We start from the raw sequence: 24,145 nt of genomic DNA, 5'->3' as shown, positions 1-24,145 counted from the left end.
ATTTCCTTTGGCTATCTACTCAGAAGTGGGATTGCTGGATCATATGGTTGTCCTATTTTTAATTTTTCAAGGAACGTCCATACTGTTTTCCATAGTGGCTGCACCAATTTACATTCCCACCAACAGTGCATAAGGGTTCCCTTTTCTCCACATCCTCACCGACACTTGTTATCTTTTGTCTTTTTGGTGGTAGCCATTCTAACAGGTGTGAGGTGATATCTCATTGCGGTTTTGATTTTTGTTTCTTTGATGATTAGTGATATTGAGCACCTTTTATATACCTGTTGGCCATGTGTAGGTCTTCTTTTGAGAAATGTCTATTCAGATCCTTTGCCCATTTTAAAATCAGATTATTTGGGGTTTTATTTGCTTGTTTTGTGCTATTGAGTTGTGTGAGTTTCTTGCTGTTGGATATTAACACCTTATCAGATGTATGGTTTGCAAATATTTTCTCCCATTCCATAGGTTGCCTTTTCACTCTGTTGATTGTTTCCTTTTCTGTGCAGAAGCTTTTAGTTAGATGCAATCCTACTTATCTATTTTTTCTTTTATTGCCTGTGCTTTGGTGTCGTATCTGAAAAATTATTGCTCAGACCAATGTCAAGAAGCTTTTCCCCTATTTTCTTTTAATATTTTTATGGTTTCAGGTCTTATGTTTAAATCTTTAATCCATCTTGAGTTTGTTTTTTTGTATACACTGTAAGATAAGGGTCTTCTGCAGGTGGATATCCAGTTTTCCCAACATCATTTATTCAAGAGACTATCCCTTTCCCATTGTGTGTTCTTGGCACCCTTGTTGAAGATCAGTTGGCTGTAAATGTGTGAGTTTATTTCTGGGCTCTCAATTCTATTCCATTGATCTATGTATCTGTTTTTATGCCAGTACCATACTGTTTTGACTACTGTGGCTTTGTAATATATTTTGAAATCAACTATGTGGTGCCTCCAGCTTTATTTTTCTTGCTCAAGATTACTTTGGCTATTTGAGGTCTTCTGAAGGTCCATATAATTTTAGGATTTTTTTTCTATTTCTATGAAGAATGCCATTGGGATTTTGATAGGGATTGCAATGAATCTACAGATCACTTTGGGCAGTACATATATTTTAACAATATTAATTCTTCCAATGCATGAACAAAGATATCTTTCCATTTATCTGTGTCTTCTTTAATTTCCTTCACCAATGTTTTATAATTTTCAGTGTACAAGTCTTTCACCTCTTTGCTTAAGTTTGTTCCTAAGTATTTTGTTCTTTTTGTTGCTATTGTAAATGGGATTGTTTTCTTAATTTCCTTTTCAGATGGTTTGTTGTTTGTGTATAGAAACATCACTGATTTTTGCATGTTAATCTTTTAAAAAAATTCTTCTCCCAAAGCCCCCCAGTACATAGTTGTATATTTTAGTTGTAGATCCTTCTGATTGTGACATGTGGGACGCTGTCTCAGCATGGCCTAATGAGCAGTGTCATGTCCACACCCAGAATCCAAACTGATGGAACCCTGGGCTGCAGAAGCAGAGCATGCAACCATAACCACTCGGCAACAGGGCCAGCCCCTGTATGTTAATTTTGGATCCTGCAATTTACTGAATTTGTTTATCAGTTCTAACAATTTTTTGTGGAGTCTTAGGGTTTTCTACCTATATCATCATGTTATCATCTACAAACAGATATTTTTACTTCTTTCTTTCCAATTTGGATATCTTTTATTTCTTTTTTCTTGTCTAATTGCTCTGGCTAGGACTTTCAGTACTATTCTGAATAGAAGTGGTGAGAGTGGGCAACCCAGTCTTGTACTGGCAAAAGCTTTCAGTTTTTCCCCATTGATTGTGATGTTAGCTCTGGACTTTGCATAGATGGCCTTCATTATATTAGAGTAAGTTCCTTCAGTACCTATTTTGAGATGTGTCATCATGAATGGATGTTAAATTTTGTCAAATGCCTTTTCTGCATCTATTAAGATGTTCATTTGGTTTTTATCTTTCATTCTGTTAATGTGGTGTATCACATTGATTGATTTGTATATATTGAACCATCCTTGAATCCCAGAGATAAATCCCACTTGGTCATGGTGTGTAGTCCTTTTCACATGCTGTTGAATTTGGTTTGATATTATTTAATTGAGGATTTAAAAATCTATATTCATCAAGGATATTGACATGTAGTTATCTTTTCTTGTGATATCTTTGTCTGGCTTTGGTAACAGAGTGATGCTTGCCTTGTAAAATGAGTTTTAAAGTGTTCTCTCTTCTATTTTTGGAAGAGTTTAAGAAGGCTTGGTATTAATTCTTCTTTGAATGTGTGGTAGAATTTGTCCATGAAGCCATCTGGTCCTGGGCTTTTCTTTCTTGGGATGTTTTTGATCTCTGATTCAATCTCCTTATTTTTTGGTCTGTTGGTCTATTTAGGCTTTCTATTTATTCTTGATTCAGTTTTGAGAGGCTGTATGAGTCTAAGAATTTATCCACTCCTTCTAGATTGTCCAATTTGTTGATGTATAATTGTTCATAATAGTCCCTTATGATCCTTTATATTTCTGAGTCATGCACTGTAATGTCTCTTCTTTCATTCATTCCATTTTATTCATTTGAGTTCTCTCTCTTTTTTTCTTAGTCTAGTCAAGGTTTGTTAATTTTGTTGATCTTTTCAAAAAACCAACCCTCAGTTTCACTGATTTTTTTCTATTGTTTTTCTATTCTCTATTTGTTTTATTTCTGCTCTAATCTTTATTACTTCCTTCCTTCTGCTAACTTTGGGCTTAGTTTTCTTCTTTTTAATTCCCTGAGGTGTAGAGTTAGGTTGTTTATTTGAAATTTCTCTTTTTTTAATGTAGGCCTTTATCACTAGAAACTCATTTCTTAGTATTGCTTTTGCTGCATCCCATAAGTTTTGGTATGTATGTTTTCATTTTTGTTTGTCTCAAAGTATTTTTTAAATTCCCTTTTTTTTAAAGATTGGCGCCTGGGCTAACAACTGTTGCCAATCTTTTTTTTTTCCTGCTTTATCTCCCCAAACCCCGCTGTACACAGTTGTATATCTTAGTTGCAGGTCCATCTAGTTGTGGGATGTGGGACGCTGCCTCAATGTGGCCTGACGAGCAGTGCCACGTCCGCGCCCAGGATCTGAACCCTGGGGCACCGCAGCAGAGCTCGCAACCTTAACCGCTCGGCCACAGAGCCGGCCCCTAAATTCCCTTTTGATTTCCTCTTTGGCTCAATGGTTGTTCAAGAGTATGTTGTTTAGTTTCCACATACTTGTGAATTTTCTTATTTATTTTACTGTTATTACTTCCTAGTTTCTTTCTTTTGTGGTTGGAAAATATACTTGTAATAATTTTGATCTTCTTAAATTTGTTAAGACTTGCTTTGTGACCTAGCATGTGATCTCCACTGGAGAATGTTCTGTGTGTGCTTCAGAAGAATGTGTAATCTGGTGTTGGGTGGAAAGTTCTGTACATCTCTGTCGGGTCCATTTGGTCTACAGTGTTGTTTAGGTCAGCTGTTTCTTTATTGATTTTCTGTCTGGATGTTTTAACCATTATTGAAAGTGGGGTATTGAAGTCTTCTAGTATTATTGTATTGCTGTCACTTTCTCCCTTCAGGTCTGTCAATATTTGCTTTATATATTTAGTTACTCTGATGTTGGGTGTGTTATGTATTTATAATTGTTTTATTTTCCTGTTGAATTGACATTTTATCATTATATAATGACCTTCTTTGACTCTAGAGACAGTTTTTGACTTAAAGGCTATTTTGTCTGATATAAATATAGCCAGCCCTCTTTCTTTTGGTTACCATTTGAATGGAATATCTTTTCCATGCCTTTGCTTTCAGTCTTTGGGTATCCTTAAATCTAAAGTGAGTCTCTTATAGACAGCATATCACTGGATCTTGTTTTTTCTAATCCATTCAGCCAATCTTTGGCTTTTGATTGGGGAATTTAATCTGTTTACATTTAAAATAATCAATAATAGGTGAGGACTTACTATTGCCATTTTGTTAATTGCTTTCTGTCTGTTTGGCAGTTTTTTTGTTCCTTTCTTCCTCTCTTGCTGTCTTCCTGTGCTACCTGATGTGTTTTTTGTAGTAATTTGCTTTGATTCTTTTCTCTTTGTCTTTTGTATATTTATTATAGGCTTTTCTTTTGTGATTACCTCGAGGCTTGCATAAAATATCTTGTTATATCTGTCTGTTTTAAGTTGATAACAACTGAACTTCAATTACATACAACTCTCTGCACTTTTATTACCTCCCCAATCCCCTACACCTTGTGTTCTTCTAGTCAGAGTTTAACTCTTTTTGTATTGTGTAGCCATTAACAAATTTTTGTGGTTATGGTTATTCTTAATATTTTTGTCTTTTAACTATTATATTAGGCTTAAAAGTAGTTACACACCATCATTCCAGTGTTATATTATTCTGTATTTGTCTGTATGCTTACCTTTACCAGTGAGATTTATTCTTTCATATGCTTTCATGTTGCTGTTTAGCCTGTTTTCATTTCAATTTGAGTAACTCTCTTAAGCATTTCTTGAAAAGCAAATCTTGTGTTAATGAAATCCCTCAATTTTTAGTTTGTCTGGGAAATACTTTCTCTCTCTTTCATTGTTAAAGGAGAGTTTGTGGCATATAGTATTCTTGACTGGAAGTTTTTTTCTTTTAGTACTTTAATACATATCATCCCACTCTTTCCTGGTCTACAAGATTTTTTTTTCCCCAGTTTTTCTTTTTTTTTTTTTATTGAGTTATTGATAGGTTACAATCTTGTGAAATTTCAATTATACATTAATGTTTGTCAGTCATGTTGTAGGTGCACCACTTCACCCTTTGTGCCCACCCCCGACCCTACCTTTCCCCTGGTATCCACTAAACTGTTCTTGGTCCATAGTTTTAAATTCCTCATATGAGTGGAGTCATACACAGATTATCTTTCTCTTGCTGGCTTATTTCACTTAACATAATTCTCTCAAGGTCCATCCATGTTATTGCAAATGGAATGATTTTGTTCTGTTTTGCAGCTGAGTAGTATTCCATTGTATATGTGTACCACATCTTCTTTATCCATTCATCTGTTGATGGGCACTTAGGTTGCTTCCATGTCTTGGCTATTGTAAACAGTGCTGCAATAAACATTGGGGTGCACAGGACTTTTGGGATTGCTGACTTCAGGCTCTTTGGATAAATACCCAGTAGTGGGATGGCTGGATCGTATGGTAGTTCTATTTTTAGTTTTTTGAGGATCTCCATACTGTTTTCCATAGTGGCTGCACCAGTTTGCATTCCCACCAGCAGTCCTGGTCTACAAGATTTTTGCTGAGAAATCTGCCAATAGTTTTGTGGAGGTTTCCTTATATGTGATGTGTCATTTTTCTCTTGCTACTTTCCAAATTCTCCCTTTGTTTTTGAATTTTCACAATTTTGTTATAATGTGTCTCAGTGTAGACCTCTTTATCTTCAAACTACTTGGGGTCCTTTGGGCTTCATGAGCCTGAATGTCTACTTTCTTCCCTAGATTTGGGAAGTTGGGGGTATTATTTCTTTAAATAAGTTTTTCACTCCTTTCTCTCTCTCTTCTCCTTCTGAGATTCTCCTAATGTGTATGATACTTACTTTTATGGTATCCCATAAATCCCATAGGCTTTCTTCGCTCTTTTTCATTCTTTTTTCTCGTTGTACCTCTGACTGGATAATTTCAAATGACTTACCTTCAAACTCACTGAATCATTCTTCTGCTTGATTGAGGCTGATGTTGAGGCTCTCTATTGAATTCTTCAATTCAGTCACTATATTCTTCAGCTCCAGCATTTCTATTTTGTTTTGTTTGTTTGTATGTTTGTTTTATGATTTCTAGCTCTTTGTTGAACTTCTCATTTTGTTCATGTCTTATTGCCCTAATTTTTTTGACTTGTCTATTTGTGTTCTCTTGGAGCTTGCTGAGCTTCATTAAAACCATTATTTTGAATTATTTGTCATGCAATTTATAGATTTCCATTTCTTTGAGTTCAGTTACTGGAAATTTATTGTGTTCCTTTGCCGATGTCATGCTTTCCTGAGTTTTTATGTGCCTTCTAGCCTTGTATTGGTGCCTGCACATTTGAAGAAGCAATCACTTCTTCTGGACTTTGCAGACTGGCTTCACTAAGGAAAGACCCTCACCTCTTGGTGGGTGTGAGGGCATTGGCTGGGTGGGGTGCACAGTGGTACCTGGTCTGGGGGTTGTGCAAGCACGCCAGGTCTGGTGGGCATGTAGGAGTGCGGGATCCAGTGGGCACATGGGAGCGCAGGGTTCGGGGCAGGCACACACACGTTGGTGATACCAGGTCCAGGCTGGGCCTGTGCACAGGCAGCACTGACTCAGGGGAAAGGCACAGTGCCGCCTCTGGGGATGAGGCTCCATGTTCAGCTCCACGGGGCACAGTGGTATGGGCTCCAGTTATCGCTGACAGCTGGAGTCTATGTCAGCCAAGACTTTGGGGATCCTTGACAGTGGCAGGGCTGCAGGGTCTTGAGTGATGAAGGCTGCTGGGGTCTTCCTGCTCTCCTTTTCCCTCAGGGGGACTCATAGCCCAAGGGATTCCTTTGTCACTGAGATGTGTCAGCCTGAGTGATGGGGTGACACAGGTAAGATGTTTCTGTGTCTTGTCTATGTGGCCACCCTCAGTTTTTGTACTCCACTGGGTTGCTCCTCTTTCTTAATTGTACTCCAGAGCTCTCCCAGAGTTATTATTGTCCATGGATAGTTGTCAAATTGTTGTGTTTTTCTGAGGGGGCGCAAGGGCTGAGGCCTCCTAGTCTACCATCTTGCTGACATCGCCTGCATGTCTACTCTTACATCAACCTGCCAGGACTGTAGCCGTCAGGAGAGTCCCACCCCACAGGCACCAAGCATCCCATGCGATGGAAGATTAGGCAGGTACCTAAATGTGCTGCCAGATTTTTCCTCCCTGGCCCCAATCCCTCATGAGATTAGAAGTATGTTTCTAGTACTTCTGTTTCCTGAGATGACTCTCCTTTCTGTGGTTTTGATGCTGATTGAGCAATACCAGTAATTGATAAACCTCTAAAGTTCTATTTATCTGATGACGTTATCACTTTTACAATTCAATAAGAGCTTTGACTCAGGTCATTGCCTTTTCAATAAAATATTTTACTGCCTAGGCAACATGTTTCTTTACCTGTTGCCTAGGATGTGTAGCTTATGTTTTCATACTCCATGGATTTAAAAGAGCTTTTCCAGCCTGCCTGACTTAGTGCAAAATCTAAAGAGCTTAATACGCTTTCTGCTTTAAGTCACAGCAGGAAATAAGCTAAGTAAACACTATCCTGTTAACTGGAATAACTTGAAACTGCACTGTTAATTTTTTTTAAAATACAGTGCTTTGAAAACTCTAGCAAGAAGGGAAAATGTGTGAAAGTGTTTGGAACCTTGGGTCTTATTTCCTCCCTCTTAATCCTGCCTGACGCAGACTATTCCTGGCCAGCTGAGAAATCTCTCCCTCTCTACTCTGGTCCCCACAATGTGCCTCTCCAACTTCGCGTACACACAGTGCCTGCCCAGCAGCCCTACAGAGAAGGGGGGGGGGGGGGTCACACACACCGCTCTACAGGAGAAGAGGCCCCAGGCCAGGTTTCTGGTCTACCCACCAAACCAGAGCCTGCTTTGTACAGCTGCCCTGGGAGCTGACTCAGACTAACTTTCTGCTCCCAAACTGCTGACCCCATGAACCCTGACAGATTGAATCAAATTATACATGTACCAACCCCGACAGCTAAATGTAATGGCAGCTTGGAGCTTGATTTGTACCACAAACTACAAACTATGCAGTTATGTTACCAGAGTACTTACAGGGCTCCTGTCTACATGCCTAAGGCTACACCCACATCCAGGAGGCACTAAGGAGCGTAGTCTAACGCAGAAAATCTTTACCTTATAATTTTGTTCAGCCTAAAATGACAAGAACTCAGCAGGTTCCAACTGGACTGTCTCCCTACGGATGCTGGCCTGTGGGCTGCGGGCAGCCGTGCTGCCTCCCAGAGCTGCTGGTGGAACCAGGCCCCCATGGCCAACAGGAAGGTTCCTCCCAGGCCGGGGAGTGTGGCTTGGAGCTAGGCATTGAGACTAAGTAGAAAGCTTTACAGATGCTCTTTATTTGGGAGGGAGGAGCAAGGAAGGTGATGGAGTGAGGCTATTATATAGACAAATATTGAAAGAAGAGCTTGACATTTTCGAGATCCTGGTATTTACATTTCTGGTCTCATCTGTAGCCTGAGCTGTAGTCCACGTTTTGCTCTTTTAGAGTCTATAATTTTGTAAGGAGGATAAACTCCAAATCAAAATACAGCTAAGCCTAAAATCCCGAGCATAGCAACCCTTCAGACTATAAACATTTTGACAATGGGAGAGTAAAAGCGGGTCCTTCCGGTGAATCTGGAAATGTCCCTTCTTTCAACCATTATCTGATACTACCCCCGCCCCTCTCAGCCACAATTCAACCCTCTTGATTTCCTGCATAAATCACTACTTTAGTCCCTTGACTATGACTTTTCCTCCTTTTTCTTAAAATGCTTTTTATTGGATTTTTCTGATTACAAAAGCAATACATATTTATTGCTATTCATATGGAAAATATAGAAAAGCCCAAAGCAGAAGATAAAAATCTCCTATATCCCACAACCAAGAAATAAACACTCTTTAGTTGTTGCTAGAAGCCCTTCTAATAATGTGTGTGTGTTTATAAAAGTGGCATTACACTGTGCATCTAATACTTGTAAAGTAGCTTTTCCACTGTCTGTGATAACCAATGGTATGTAAGTGGAACAAGTTGTGTGCAGTTTCTGGAAGTTTTCCTTAGAAGTCCACCTTGGACCAGGAGGATGAGGCCACCTGCTAAGGATGGAGGGACAAGGCAGGAAGCTGGGTCCCTAAGGATTCCCTAGAGCGGCAATGCCATCAGGCCTGGACTGCCACCTCCCAGCTCCTCCAGGAGAAAGAAATGCTCTGCTTTGTTCAGACCACTATCGTGCCACATTTCCGACTCACTTCAAGCCTAATCCTAACTCTTATTCTGCTGTGCTTGTCTCTCGAACACACAGGAATACTTATCCCTAACCCCTCAAGTTCCTGTTAACCTTTTCTTCTTTTTACTTATCCAAGAGATGATCTTTATTTAGCACCCACTTTTGTTCATTGCTGTTCGAGGCCCTGGGGACACAGTAGTGAAGTCAAGGTCCTTGTCCTCCTGGATTTACATTCTAGAGCAGGGAGACACTTTATAAGTGAATAAATAAAATCATTTTGGATAGTGATAAGTGTTGTGAAGGAACCAAAATGGAGTGTGTATTATTTTCCTATTACTGCTGAAACAATTATTGCAAACTTAGTGCTTTAATAACACAAATTATAGTTCTGGAGGTCAGAAGTCCAAAATGGATCACACTGGGCTAAAATCAAGTTGTCCTTCCAGGAGGTTATAAGGGAGAGTCTGTTCCCTGCCTTTTCCAGCTAATAGAGGCCACCCGCATTCGTTGGCTCACTGCCCCTTCCCCTATCTTCAGAGCCAACAGTGGTGGATTGAGTCTTTCTTACGTCCCACGCCTCTGACACAGAGTCTCCTGCCTCCCTCTTCCACTTTTAAGGACTCTTGTGATTACATTGGGCCCTCCCAGGTGATCCAAAATAATCTATTTTAAGGTCAGCTAATTAGTAACATAATCCATCTGCTACCTAAATTGCCCTTCACAATGTACAATAACATATTCAGGGGTTCCAGGAATTAGGAGGTAGACATTTTGGGGGGCAATTATTCTGTCTGCCACAGGATATGTGATGAAGGAACCAGCAGATATGGCATATCCTTTAGACAGAATGGTGAAGGGAGGGTTCTCCCTTCTGTATAAAAGAATAGAGCCTCAAACAGTTGTATAAAACTGTGCTGTATAAAAGAATAGGCCTCACACAGTTCTGAAGGAAGAGCATTCTAGGTATAGGGAACAGAAGGAACAGAAGCCCTGAGGCTGGAATGAGATCCTGCTATGTTGAGAAACAGAGTGAAGCCTAGTGGGCCCAGGGGATTATCCAAGGTGAAGTGGGAGATGGGCAGAGGGTTCTAGGGCGAGTTTCTGGAGATGCCTCCCTTCCTGAGTTGTAGATGGCACCTTTTCACTATGTCTTCGCATGGTGCTTCCTCTGTGCACATGGAGAGAGAGAAGTCTCTGGTGTCTCTTCCTCTTCTTTTTTTTTTTTCCGAGGAAGATTAGCCCTGAGCTAACATCTGCCAATCCTCCTCTTTTTGCTGAGGAAGACTGGCCCTGAGGTAACATCCGTGCCCATCTTCCTCTACTTTATATATGGGACGCCTACCCCAGCATGGCTTGCCATGCAGTACCTTGTCTGGACCCAGGATCCAAACCAGCGAACCCCGGGCCACTGAAGTGGAACTTGTGCACTTAACTGCTGTGCCACCGGGCCGGCCCTTCTTCCTCTTCTTATAGGGACACCATTCCTGTCAGATCAGGGCCTCACCCTTATGACCTCATTTAATCTTAATTACCTCCTTAGAGGCCTCATTTCCAAATACAGTCACGTTGGGGATTACGGCTTCAACATAGGAATTGTGGAGACACAATTCAGTCCATTGAAGAGATCAGGGCGTAAGATGTAAATCTTGGCTTCCTTTTCACATAGATGACTTTACTCAACGACCCTCCTCCTGGATGATCCCTTCCCACTGAGTGTGTGTGAGACCTGTGAATATGATGTGATGTAACTCCCATGATTATGCCACATCATATGGTAAAAGAGATTTTACAGATGTGATCAAGGTCCCAAATCAATTGACTCTGAGTTAATCAAAATAAAGATTACCTTGTGTGGGTCTGACTTAATCAGGTGAGCTCTCTAAAAGCAGATGTTTTTTCTGGCTGGTCTCAGAGGAAGAAAGCAAAGTCTTGTGGAGAGAGGTGGCCTCTAGAGGCTGAGAATGATCCACCAGCCAGCAAAGGACCTCAGTCATCCAACCACAAGGAACTAAATTCTGCCAGCACCCTGGATGAGCTCAAAAGAGGGCCTCAAGCTCCGGGTGAGACTGCAGGTTCTGCTGACAGCTTGATTGCAGCCTTGTGAGACCCTGGGGAGAGGACCCAGCTGAGCCGTGCTCAGAATTCTGACCTACCAAAGTTGAGATAACAAATGGATTTTGTTTCCAACACTAAGTTTGTGTTATGCAGTGATTGAAAACTACTACACTCCCTCTCTACCAAAGCCGTATTACAAGCTATATTATTTCCATTCTTCTTGCAGAATCTTCTACAGCCCTGCCCTCTCATCCTTGTATTACCACTTCTTAGAAAGACCTCAACCCAGGACTAATCCCACTTCTTCCCTCTCCTGTCCTACTCCTGGGCTCCTGAGCATGTTGCTGATGGAAGCCAGTGTGACCTCAGAGACCATAAGCACAGACCCTAGGTCTGCTCCACCATGCTCTGCAACTCATCAATCTCCCCCATGCTCCATGATTCTCCCTCCTCCTCAAACCACTGAGCCTTCTCCCCCTCCATCATTCTCGGCAGACAATCTCACCTTCGATTTCCCAGAGAAAATAAAAGCTACCACACAAGAACTCCCTCTGATCCTGGCACAGAATCTACACATTTACCCACACCTGTACCTCCTTCTTCTTAGGAATAAGAGCAGTGTTCCTGGGTAAGGCTGATCACACTTTTGGAAAGAGCTTTCTGCACTTGTCACCCCCATCTCCTCTCTTCCTATTCATCCGCTTGGACCATTGTCAGCTGGCCTAAGCTGCCCTCCATCTGTGCAGCCTCCTGCTGGGTTGCTGACAGCCTCCAGAAGAACGAAGTCGTCAGATAGTTTCCAGGGCTCAAGCCACATTGCCTCTGTTGGCCACAGGCTCCTCTCTGAACAGCGTCTTCCCTGGCTTCTGGTCTCATTCTCTCTCTCTAGCAGCTCCTTCTTTGTTTCCGTGATAGGGTCCTCATCCTCTCTTCTCTAACTTCTGGCACCTCTTGGGTTTCTGCTGTGAGTCCTCCCTCTGCTAATTCTCACTGGGGATCTTCCATTGTCATCTTCGTGTCAATGACTCCTGAACCAAATTCCCAGCCTTTGTATATGTCTGGAACTTAAATTCTGTGTAACCAACTGCCTAGTCAACATTTCCCAGAGGACTGCAGAAAAACTCACTTCAAGTTAATAAGACTGAATTCTGCCTCTCCCCTACTACCCTGCCCTGTGCCCAAACCAGTTGCTCCCTTTTTTGTAACCAGTCTCTGTGAAAGGCACTAGTAATCAATTTGCTCCTAAAGATCACTCAGTCCGCCATCTCTCTCCACTGGACACTACTAGTCATTACTAGTCCATTTACCTTTCTCACCTGGCTACCACAGTGATCTCCTATGTGGTCTCCCAACATTTATTCTTGTCCGCCCCCCACCCCCCCCCACCCCCGCCCATGCAGTGTCATCCAGCAGTGAGGGAAAACGTTAACACACAAATCTTCTTAAAGCTCCTGCTGCCTTAGTGGGGTGTCCAAACTCCTTCCCAGGGCACCCAAAGCCCTTCCTGATATGGCTTATTTTCCTTCTTTACACTCACCTCTTCCAACTTCCCTCCTCGAATGCTGCATTCCACCTACACTGTAGTCTTCCCGTGTCTCAAGTGGTCATGCCATAGCTCAACTTCAGACTTTCACAAATGCTATTCCTCCACCAACAACACATTTTTCCACCTAAAGCATAGACTGGAGCCAACAAGGGCCAATCAGAGGCCTTCCAGGCCTGACCTCAGCGATAGGTGGGGTGAAGAGTAAAGCACAGCCAAAGGCAGAGCCGAGGGCTTCAGGGAAGGAAGAGGTCTGCTGAGAGGAGAACAGGAACAACATCGTGGAAGAGACCGGATGATGCTATCAATGCCAAGAACTGGGTCTTGACAAGTGGGCATTAGAAAGAAGGGCATTGCGTTTGTCAGTAGTGACGCAAAGAGGAAGGGTTGGCATGAGTGAAGGTAAGCAGAGACCGCACTGGGGAACCTGCTAGACTACTCTGGCTAGGACACAGACTCTTTTCAGGAAAGAGTGAAAGATGCCTGGCAAGCAAAGTCCTCTTCCTCTTGAACCTGCCTCCACCACGTCTCTTTGTCTGTGAAGCACATGTGGCATAAATGATACTGATTGATTTTCTCCACATTAATCTTTCTCATCTATGAAACAGCATTTGTGTTCCAAGCAAAAAATACAGTACTAAATTATATTCTTTGTTCTCTGATTCTTCTACATGCCTTAGTCTTAAATCCTCAAAGCAGTAGACACTCAAATTTCAGTTATTCAATAAGTACTTTTTGAGCATCTACAATGTGCCAAACACTGTGCCTCGGGAGGCTTATGAAGGAGGGAGTGGTCAGCAGTGTCCAGTGTGAGTAAGCAACCAGGAAGTTCTTGATGTGCTTGTTGATTGACTTGTGGAGCAATGTCAGATAAAAGAAATTAGTAAAAAAAAATCTTTGTGGGAAAATTCTTTTTGTGATGACTTGCAGAATTTGGAGTGAATTAGCCTGGAAAGAGGAAAACTAATTTAGAAGGTATTCTATATTTTTATTTGCTTTTATGTTCAAAATGTTTTTGTTCTTATTGCAAAATAATAAAATTTGAAAAACAAAACATACACATAGAAATAATCAATAAAAGTAATGTATAATTGTTCCATTGAGAGAGAGCCACTGTAAACATTTTTTATATGACTTTCAAGACTTCTGGCTATATATAGATATTATTTTAAACAAAATAGTATCACATTGTTTATACTGTTTTTAAAAAAATAGTAGCTCTGTTGAGATATATCAGTACAATTCACCCATTTAATGTGTTCCATCAGAGGTTTTTAGTATACTCACAGACGTGTTCAAACATCTCCACAATCCATTTTAGAACATTTTTATCACCTCAAACAGAAAATCTGTACCATTTAGCTAACACCCTCTATCTCACCATTCCTCCTAGCCCAAAGCAACCAGGAATCTGCTTTTTGTCTCTATAGATTTCCCTGTTCCGGACATTTCACATGAATGGAATCATATTGTATGTGGTCTTTGGTGACTGACTTCTTTCACTTAGCATGTGTTCAAAGTTCATCCATGTGAGATCTATATCAGTACTTCATTCCTTTTTATGGGGCAGGATAAAAGTTCGTTGCGTGAATATGTCACATTTTGTCTATCCATTTGCCAGTTGACAAACATTTAAGTTGTCTCCATTTTTGGCTGTTATGAATAATGCTTCTATGAACTTTCATGTGCAAGTTTTCGTGGACGTATGTTTACATTTCTCTTGGATACATACCTAGGAGTGGAATTTCTGGGTCACATGGTTACTCTGTGTTTGATCATTTGAGGATCTGCCAGACTGTTTTCCAAAACAGATGCATCATTTTACATTCTCACCAGCAGTGAATGAGGGTTTTGATTTTTCTACATCTTTGCCAACACTTGCTATTATCTGTCTGTTTTATTCTAGACATTCTATGGGTGTGAAGTGGTATCTCATTGTGTTTTGAATTGCATTTTCCTGATGACAGATGATTGAGCATCTTTTCATGTGTTTTTTGGCCATTCGTTTATCTCTTTTGGAGAAATGTCTATTTGAATCCTTTGCCCATTTTTAAATTGGATTATTTGTCTATTATTGAGTTGTAAATGTTCTTTATACATTCTAGATATGTACTTTATCAGACATATCACTTGCAAACATTTTCTCACATTCTGTGGGTCTTCTTTTCATTTTCTTGATAGTGGCCTTTAAAGCCCACTTTTTAATTTCAATGACATCCACACTCCAAACTATTTTTTCTTTTGTTACCTGTGCTTTTGGTGTCATATTGAAGAACTCTGCCAAATCCAAGACCACAAGGGCTTACTTCTATGTTTTATAGTTTTAGTTCTTACACGTATGTCTTTGATCCATTTTAAGTTAATTTTTGTATGTGGGAGATAAGGGTCCAACTTCATTTTTCTTCATGTGACTATCCAGTTGTCCCAGCACCATTTGTTGAAAAGATAATCCTTTCCCCATCAGATGGTCTTGGTACTCTAGTGAAAAATCATTTGATCAGAGATATGTGGGTTTATTACTGGACTATTCATGTTATTTCATTGATCTATGTCTATCCTCACGCCACTACCACACCATCTTGATTACTATTGCTTTCTAGTAAGTTTTGAAATTGGGAAATGTGAGTTCTCCCCCTTTGTTCTTTGTTAGCTTTGTTTTGGCTATTCTGAGTCCCTTGCAATTCCGCGTGAATTTTAGAATTTGCTTGTCAGTTTCTACAAAGAAGCCAGCTGAGATTCTGCTAAGGATTGCGTTGAGTCTGTAGGTCTGTTGGGGAATGTTGCCATCTTAACAGTGTTAAGTCTTCCAGTTCATGAACAAGGGTATTTTCCATTTATTTAGGGTTTATTTAATTTCCATCAACAACATTTTATAGCTTTCAAAGTATAAGTTTTGAACTTTGTAAGTTATTCCTAAGTATTTTATTCTTTTTGATGCTATTATAGATGAAATTTTCTTAACTTCATGTTTCATTCTTCCACACAAGTGTGTAGAAATAGAATTGATTTTTGTATGTTGGCCTTGTATCCCTCAACCTTGCTGAAATCATTCATTAGTTTTTCAGTGGGTTCCTTAAGATTTTCCATGTATACAATATCATGTCATCCGTGAATAGACATAGTTTTACTTCTTCTTTTCCTATCTGGATGCCTTTTACTTCTTTGTCTTTCCTAATTGACCTGGTTAGGACCTCTAGTACAACTTTGAATAGCAATGACAAGAGTGAACATCCTTGTTTTGTTCCTGATCTTAGAGTGAAAGCATACAGTCTTTCACCAGTAAGCATGGTGTTAGCTCTGGGTTGGTTGGTTGGTTTTTAATATTCTTTATCAGATTGAGGAGTTTCCCTTCTATTCAGTTTGTTCAGTGTTCTTATTATGAAAAGTTTTGGGGTTTTCTCAAATGCTTTTTCTGTATCTACTGAGACGATCATGTGATTTCTGTTTTATTAGTCTATTGATATGGTTTATTACATGAATTGATTTTCAGATGTTAAACCAACCTTGCATTCCTGGAATAAATCCCACTTGATCATGGTGTATAATTCTTTGTATGTGTTTTTGGATTCCATTTGCTAAAAACTAGTATTTTATTGAGGGTTTTTGCATCCATATTCATAAGAGATACTGATCTTTAGTTTTCTTTTCTCGTGATGGCTTTGTCTGGTTTTGGTATCAGGGTAATATTGCCCTCACAGATTGAATTGAGAAGTGTTCCTTCCTCTTCTATTTTATGAGAGAATTTTTCAAGAATCGGTATTAATCCTTCCTTAAATATTTAGTAGAATTCACCAGTGAAGTCATTTGACCTGAGCTTTTCTTTGTGGGTAGTTTTTGAATCTCAAGAGAGATTCAATCTCTTTACTTGTTATAGATATATTCAGATAGTCTATTTCTTCTTGAGTCAGTTTTGGTAATTTGTATCTTTTAGGAATTTGTCCATATCAGCTAAGATATCTAACTTATTGACAGACAATTGTTCATAGTATTTCTTTACAATTCTTTTTATTTCTGTAAAGTCAGTCATAATATCCCTATCTTTCACTTATGAATCTAGTAATTTGTGTATTTCTTTTTTTCTTGGTAAATCTAGACAAACATCTGTTAATTTTGTTGATTTTTTTCAAAGAACTAGCTTTTGTTTTCATTGATTTTCTTGATTTAAAAAAATTTTTTCCATTTCATTCATTTTCTCTCTAATCTTTATTATTTCCTTTCTTCTGTCTGCTTTAGATTTAGATTGCTCTTCTTTTTATGGTGTCTTAAAGTAAGATTTGAAATTTTTCTTCTTTTTTGATATAAGCATTTACAGCTATAAATTTTCCTCTAAATGCTGCTTTAGTTGTAGCCCTTAAACTTTGATATGTCATGTCTTAATTATCATTTATCTCAAAGTATTTTCAAATTTCCCTTGTGATTTCTTCTCTGACTCATTGTTTATTTAGGAGTGTGTTTTTAATTTCCACATATTTGTAAGTTTCTCAAATTTCTTTCTGTTACTGACTTGTAATTTCATTCTATTGTGGTCAGAGAACATACTTTGTATTGTTTTAGTCTTTTAAACTTATTGAGGTGTGTTTTATGTTTCAGCATTTTGTCTATTCTGGAGAACGTTCCATGTGCACTTGAGAAAAATGTATAGTCTACTGTTGTTGGGTTAAGTGTTTATAGATGTCTTTAGATCTCCGTGGTTTATCATGTTGTTCAAATTTTCTATTTCCTTTTTCATCTTTGTCTAGCTTTTCTATTCATTGTTGAAAATGGCATATTGAAGTCACCAACTATTATTCTTGAATTGTCTATTTCTCCATTAATTTCTGTTAATTTTTGCTTATGTATTTTGGTGTTCTGTGTTAGATGCATATATGTTTACAGCTGTTTCTTCCTAATAGATTGACTCTTTTATTATTTTAAGTGTCTCTCTTTATCTCTAGTAACATTTTCTGTTTTAAAGTCTATTTTATCTGTTAGGATAGCCATTCCAGATTTCTGTGGTTACTGTTTGCATGATACAGTTGTCCTTCAGTATCTATGGGCAGTTGGTTCCAGGATTCCCTGTGGATACCAAAATCTGAGGCTGCTCAAGTCCCTAGTCAGCCCTCTGTATCCATGTGTTCCACATCTGCAGATTCAACCAATCACAGATTGTAAACATAGAACGTGATCTGTGGTTGGTTGAATCCATGGATGAGGAACCCATGGATATAGAGGGCTGACTGTATATTTTTTTTCCATTCTTTTACTTTCAATGTATTTCTGTCTTTGAATCTAAAGTGAGTCTCTTGTAGACAACATAAAATTGGATCTTGTTTTTTTTTTAATCTAGTCTGACAATCCCTGCCATTCTATTGGATTGTTTAATCCTTTCACATTTAGTGTTATTATTGATATAGTTAGATTCATGTCTGCCATTTTACTTTTTGTTTTCTATGTGTTTCATGTCTTCTTTGTTCCACTATTCCTCCTTTACTGTTTTCTGTTTTCTTTTGCATTAAGTGAATATTTTCTAATGTAGCATTTAATTTCTTTAATAATTTTTTCATTATATATTTTTGAGCAACTTTAATGATTGCTCTAGGGCTTTCATAGACATTTTATCAGATCAACTTCAGATTTATACTTAATTCCAGTGAGATACAGAAATGTTCCTCCTATATAATTCTATTTATTTTTCCTCCTTTGGGGGGTATTACTGGTATACGTGCTACTTCTATAAGTCTTAAACTCAACAACACATTTTTATAATTATCACTTTATATAATTTTTTGTACTTTAAAGAAGCTTAAATAAGAAGAGACTGTGAAAATGTGTTTATAGCTTTTGTTATATTAAGTTTCTTATTTATAAGTTCTGATTATCTTCATTTGTTTCTATGAATTCAAGTTACCATATGGAATCATTTCCTGAGCTCAATATGGCTTTGCTGCAACCCATCTCTTTCATGCTGTTGTTGGCAAATATATTACATTTCTATATATTATAGGTCCAACAATGTATTGTATACACTTTGTTTTATACAATTGCTTTTGAAATCACTTAATAAAAGAAAGAAAAGGAAATATACATTTATACTATCTATTATAATTATGTAATTAGCTTTACTCATGCTCTTTGTTTTTTGTATGTGTGGATTTGAATTATCACCCGGGATCACTTGCTTTCAAATTAAAGACTTCCTTTAGTATTTCTTATAAGGTGGTCCACTGGCAACAAATTCTCTCAGCTTTTGCTTATTTTTAATTCTGTTTATTTTTTTACTTTATTTTGTTGTTTGTTTATTTTGTTTATTTGAGGAAGTCTTGGAATTTACTTGGAATTTATTGAGCTTACTCAATGAGTAGATTAATGTCTCAATAACTTTGAGAAGTTTTCAGCTACTATTTCTTTGAATATTTTTTCTGCTCCTTTGTCTCCTCTCCTCTGCTATTTCCATTACATGTATGTTGTTCCCTTTAATTGTGTCTCACAAATTTTCTGAGGCTGTGTTCATTTTTCTTAATTGTTTTTCTCTGTTCTTTAGATTGTATAATCTCTATTGATCTATCTTCAAGTTTGCTAATTTATTCTTCTGCCAGTTCAAATTTACTGTTGAACCCCTCTAGTGGATTTTTCATTTTAGTTATTGTACTTTTCAACTTCAGAATCTCCATTTTGTTCTTTTTTGTAATTTCTCTCTATTGATATTCTCTACTTGACATGACATTGTCATCATACCTTTTTTTACTTCTTTAATTATGGTTTTCTTTAGTTCTTTGAACATAGTTATAACAGGTACTTTGAAGTCTTAGTTAACACCTGGTCACTCTCACCTGCAGTTTCTGTTGCTTGCTTTTTTTTTTTCTGGTATCTTGGTCATACTTTCCTTTGCATGTTTTGTAATCACAATGTCTGTTTTTCATCCTGCTTTATTTTTTCATTTAGCAATGTAACATTATTATTTTCTCATGTCAGTAAACGATTCTTCTAGGATATGATTTTATATGGCTACATAATAGACTATAATAGATGATTTATGGATGAGTACCCCAAATTATTATACCAATCCTCTATTTTTGGATCTTCCCCACTCTAATTTTTCACTAAGCAAACTTATTTTCTATATACTTGTATTTTTCTACAAACATAAAAACGGATGATCAACTATTGTTTTCCCTTCTCCAAACAGGATAAAAAATGATAGTCTAAAATTTTAACAAAGGTGATACAATTTAGAAATTGGGAAAACTGCCTAATTATAAATAGTGTAAACATTGATAGACTTGTATATGAAACTTGTTCAATCATTTCTTCCTTTCTTCTGGATTCTAAGACATAGCTTTGTTTCTCAAAGGTGATACTAGTGGCATTTTGGATGAGACCATTTTTCTCTATGTGGTGCTGTGCTGCATGTTGCATATTTAGCATCCCTGTTCTCCTTCCATTAGAGCCAATACTGCTTCCCAGTTATTGTGACGACCAAACGTCCTCCTCCTTTTCTATAAAACTTTCTTGTTGAAAATCATTCTGTAATAATTTAGTTTCATTCTTGATAGTAAGTAAGGGGATGGAGAAGATAAGGCATTTGAGCAAAATAATTACCTAGCGTGCTTAACTGATCAAGTTCGGAGGCTGGGTTCCAGTTTTCTTAATCTGCAAATAAGCTTATGAGCTAAATATTCTTTCTCCTGTTTTATGTGTGAGGAAACTGAGGCTTGGTGGCAAGTAATTTGCCCAAGGTTACACAGGTGGTAAGGTATTGAGTCTTAGTACCTCAACTTTTGCTCTGGTCAATCCAGTTTCAAAGACTGCCTCTTAACTGCTACTGCCTCTCCGGAGTGAGGCACAGTTCCAGTGCCCAGCGAGCACAGTGTAGATTCAACACTAAAGCACCCAAAAGTAGAGTGAAAAATGAAGATAAAAGATGGAATAATTAAAAGGAACATACCCGGGACTTGTTGCTAACATTCTATTTCTTGCCTTGAGGGGTTATTACATGGATGTTTGTAATTATTCATTTTCATATATATGTATGCCTCAAAATAAAAAAATAGAAAAAAGGAAGTGTTCACATAGGACAAATTTTGTAAAGGTCTGACTTTAAGTTGAAAAGAGATAAAAGAATTAAAGGATCAAAAATATAATAAGACCAAAGCCTAAGAAACCAAGTTCTAAGGGGTGGAACCTGGGTACTTAACAGAGTTGTGGAAACATTCGCTTCTCATCTGTAGATGATTTCTTTATTTGTCGGGCATAAATAATGCTCTCCATGTGCTAAATTGTCCTCTTTAAAAACGGATTTCTTTTGCTTTCTCAACTTCTTAATGTGTTAGGATGGTATTTCCATAGCTGTAATACCATTTGTTATCTCCTAATTTGTTTTATCCTTAATTTTTCTTAATGTTCCACTATGGGGAATGTATTAGTGCTCCATTTCTTGCTCCTTGTGGAAATATATGCTTCAACGAGTTGCTCCCTAGGAACCAATCCGCCCTTTGAGGTCCTACGTATCACTGTTCCTGGAAGCCTGAGGGGAAAAGACCAGCTTCCTATTGACCATCTTATTTCCTATCCTCTTCTTCACTAAAGGAAAGGTATGCTCTGGCTAGTGTGCTTGGAATACCTGCCAAGTAACCAGCTGTAAGAAAACTGGTTGGATAGGTTTTGAGATCCAGTACTGAACATTCTAATTGCTAATGGGAAAAAAGGCAAAGACTTTAAAGAATGGAGAGTGCTGTGCCCCTTAATGCTGACGTAATGGCTTTCCTTCCAAAAACACGTCTGCCATCCCTGACCCCATTCTCAGGTCTGTCCCAATGGAGGCGTCACTCACAGACTGAGTGGATTTGCTCCTTTCATCTTCAGCAGTGTACAAGAGCACAGCTTTGCCTCTTTCATTTCTGACTTTAACTGCCATTCTTTCCTTGGCACCCTGTGGCTTTGCAAGTCCTCTCATTTCTATATTAAAATACTTTATGTAGAGCCAACCCTACAGAGCCAGCAGTGGTCATGTGATTGTCTTGGTTGATCCTGACCGAAGATGTAGCCCTAAAGTAACAGAACTTTGAGAAGCACAGATAGAGTCAGTGCTCGAGCAGGATTGGGGCCTTTCTTCATGAAAAATAAAAGGAAGTTTATCTTCCATTTTTCAAGCTCCCCCTACATGGAAATAAGTTGTGCTTGCCCAGCAGAGGTGTTTCTAGGCTGTTTGATGTACATTTGTCTGAAAGGCTTGTGTTGCGTTTCTGCATGGTTGGAGTTTAGGAAGATGCTAGAGTTAAAGTAGGTAGAGAAACTGACTCCGCGCAGGGGCAATCATAAGAAAACTTCTCCGGGGCCGGCCCAGTGGCCCAGCAGTTAAGTTCGCACGTTCTGCTTCTCGGCAGCCAGGGTTCGCTGGTTCGGATCAGGGGTGTGGACATGGCACCGTTTGGCACACCATGCTGTGGTAGGCGTCCACCTATAAAGTAGAGGAAGATGGGCACAGATGTTAGCTTAGGCCCAGGCTTCCTCAGCAAAAAGAGGAGGACTGGCAGTAGTTAGCTGAGGGCTAATCTTCCTCAAAAACAAAAAAAGACTTCTCCTTAAGGCAAAAAATTGTCATTTTAAATACTTAATTTTCATCTTGTAAGGCATACCAATTTCCCTATCAAGAAATGAATGTCCTTGCTCACATGGGTGGTTTCATTTTCTCACATGGTTTTAGTTATCATGTCTTTAGTTTTCAGGATTCAGTTGGCTTTTGCCACGAATTGTATCTGCAGTGAGATACCAGTGCTCTGTGTGGCTTTAGAGCTGTCTTAGTCACATCACATGAAATAAATGAGCATCTTTTTCTAGGGAGTATGAATTGGAATACATTTACATAATCCTTTCCTACCTGCCACTGAGCTGTCATTGGAAGATAATTATACTCTTGACAGACTTCCAGTTTTTGACTTTTTTTTAAACCAGGTAAGAGTTTGAGTCTATTGGGGACCCACTTGGAACCCCAGAGTTGGTATGATTATTTTAAACTTAAGGCATTTGATTCAACAGATGCATAAAGAAGCCTTCTCAAAGCTTCCCTTTCCCGACTACAGGCAGCAACTTCTGGGCAGTGAGGACTGCCATAAAGTCTTTCCTTGGGGTGGCTTCTGCTTCCAGCAGAGAGATCAAGAGTAGCCCAACCATAAATCCCCTCTCAGAAATTCATTTCTGTGGACTTTCATGAACATGAAGAAGAGAGAAAGACCACTTGCACCTGCATAAACAAACATTATCACTAACTTTCTTATCTCCCATTTGTTTTCCTAAAAACCCATTTGTCTTTCGTATAGAAACCTATTTGTTCTTCATGTAGGAACCTTTTCTCCCTCTTCCCTTTCCCCTACTAAGTTAGGTACATCAGCCCCGAGTTCTAACCACTCCTTTGAATTACTCATCACTGAACCCTCCCATGTGTATACATGTTGCCTGAGTAAATAAACCGTTTTACTTTTGCTAATCTGTCTTTTGTCAATTTAAATTGTAGGCCTCCATTTACTGAACCTAAGAGAGTAGAGGAAAAGTTTTTCCTCTCCAACAAGACAAATCTCATCTTTGCATATCCAGAGGACACTTTAGGTGCCATTTTTAATCTTATGAAGTGAAATGCACACAGATGTTCTAAATGGGGTAGGGTACAGAACGAGGTCATGTCCGTGAGACTTGATTTCCAGAGAGACCCTAAATTCACAAATGACCCTAAATTTCTTACCTGCCTCATATTCTTTCTTTATTCATTTTCACCATACACTCCTTCTTCCCCAAGTTTTATTTCTCATTGTGTACTCTGAGGACCACCTGTCTTATGTCGCTTGGGGAGCTTGAGAAAATGTGCATCGCTAGGCCCTGCCTCAGATATACGGAATCAGAATCACTTGCACAGGGGCCTGGGGATTTGCATGTTTTACAGGTTCTCCAGGTGATTCTTAGATGTATGAAAATTTAATAATTCCTCTGGGATCTGCATAGAAGTGTAGGAAATATGAAGAAGAGTAAGTCATGGTCTCCATCCTCCAGGAGTTCACAAATTCACCCTAACAAAGAAGAAAAGGTATGCAGAATGACATTATGGGGCAGAATGTGGTAAGTCCCAAAAAAGAGCTCTAAGGAAATAAAAATGTAGATGTCCATCTTTATACCCTTGTCCACAAGCCAAGAGTGAGCTGGCTAGTTTTTTAAAATACAATTTCGGTAACATTAATTACATAGTGTGTTTTTGTCATGGGCTAGAGCACAAACTCCTTGGATCAGGGCCAAGGACAGATGAGATAACCTGCAATGAGGAGGTCAAATATCGTTACAGCAAATAATCGATTAGGACTAAAAAAAAAACCTGGCAGTCATTGAAGTCAACCAGATGCCTGGCTCAGGAAACAAAACAGAAGTCAAAAGCCAAGTCAGGGTTAAAGATGACAGGCCGAAAATGCAGGTTCAGGGTCCAAGCCCAGGGTGACTCCTAGTTTCCAGGCCCCTCTGAGGCAGCACTGGACAATGACAGTGTTTTTGATGCACAAGTGACAGTGGCTGGGC

General features: G+C 38.8%; 1 protein-coding gene across 4 annotated transcripts in view; it reads right to left on the bottom strand.

The window, feature by feature from the left end:
• Positions 1-20,544: 20,544 nt before the first annotated feature.
• The window catches only part of LOC106782748 (laforin), a 56,944-nt gene continuing 53,343 nt past the window's right edge, over positions 20,545-24,145 (bottom strand). For all 4 annotated transcript variants that reach the window (XM_070254984.1, XM_070254977.1, XM_070254980.1 and 1 more), the window contains one exon: positions 20,545-22,049. The gene's annotated coding sequence lies outside the window, so the exon portion shown is untranslated. The remainder of the gene's footprint in view (positions 22,050-24,145) is intronic.

This window comes from Equus caballus, chromosome 29 (assembly GCF_041296265.1).
Source record: "Equus caballus isolate H_3958 breed thoroughbred chromosome 29, TB-T2T, whole genome shotgun sequence".
Classification (NCBI taxonomy): domain Eukaryota; kingdom Metazoa; phylum Chordata; class Mammalia; order Perissodactyla; family Equidae; genus Equus; species Equus caballus.
Note: the sequence above shows the minus strand (reverse complement) of the source record. Positions and strands in the feature narration are given on the sequence as shown.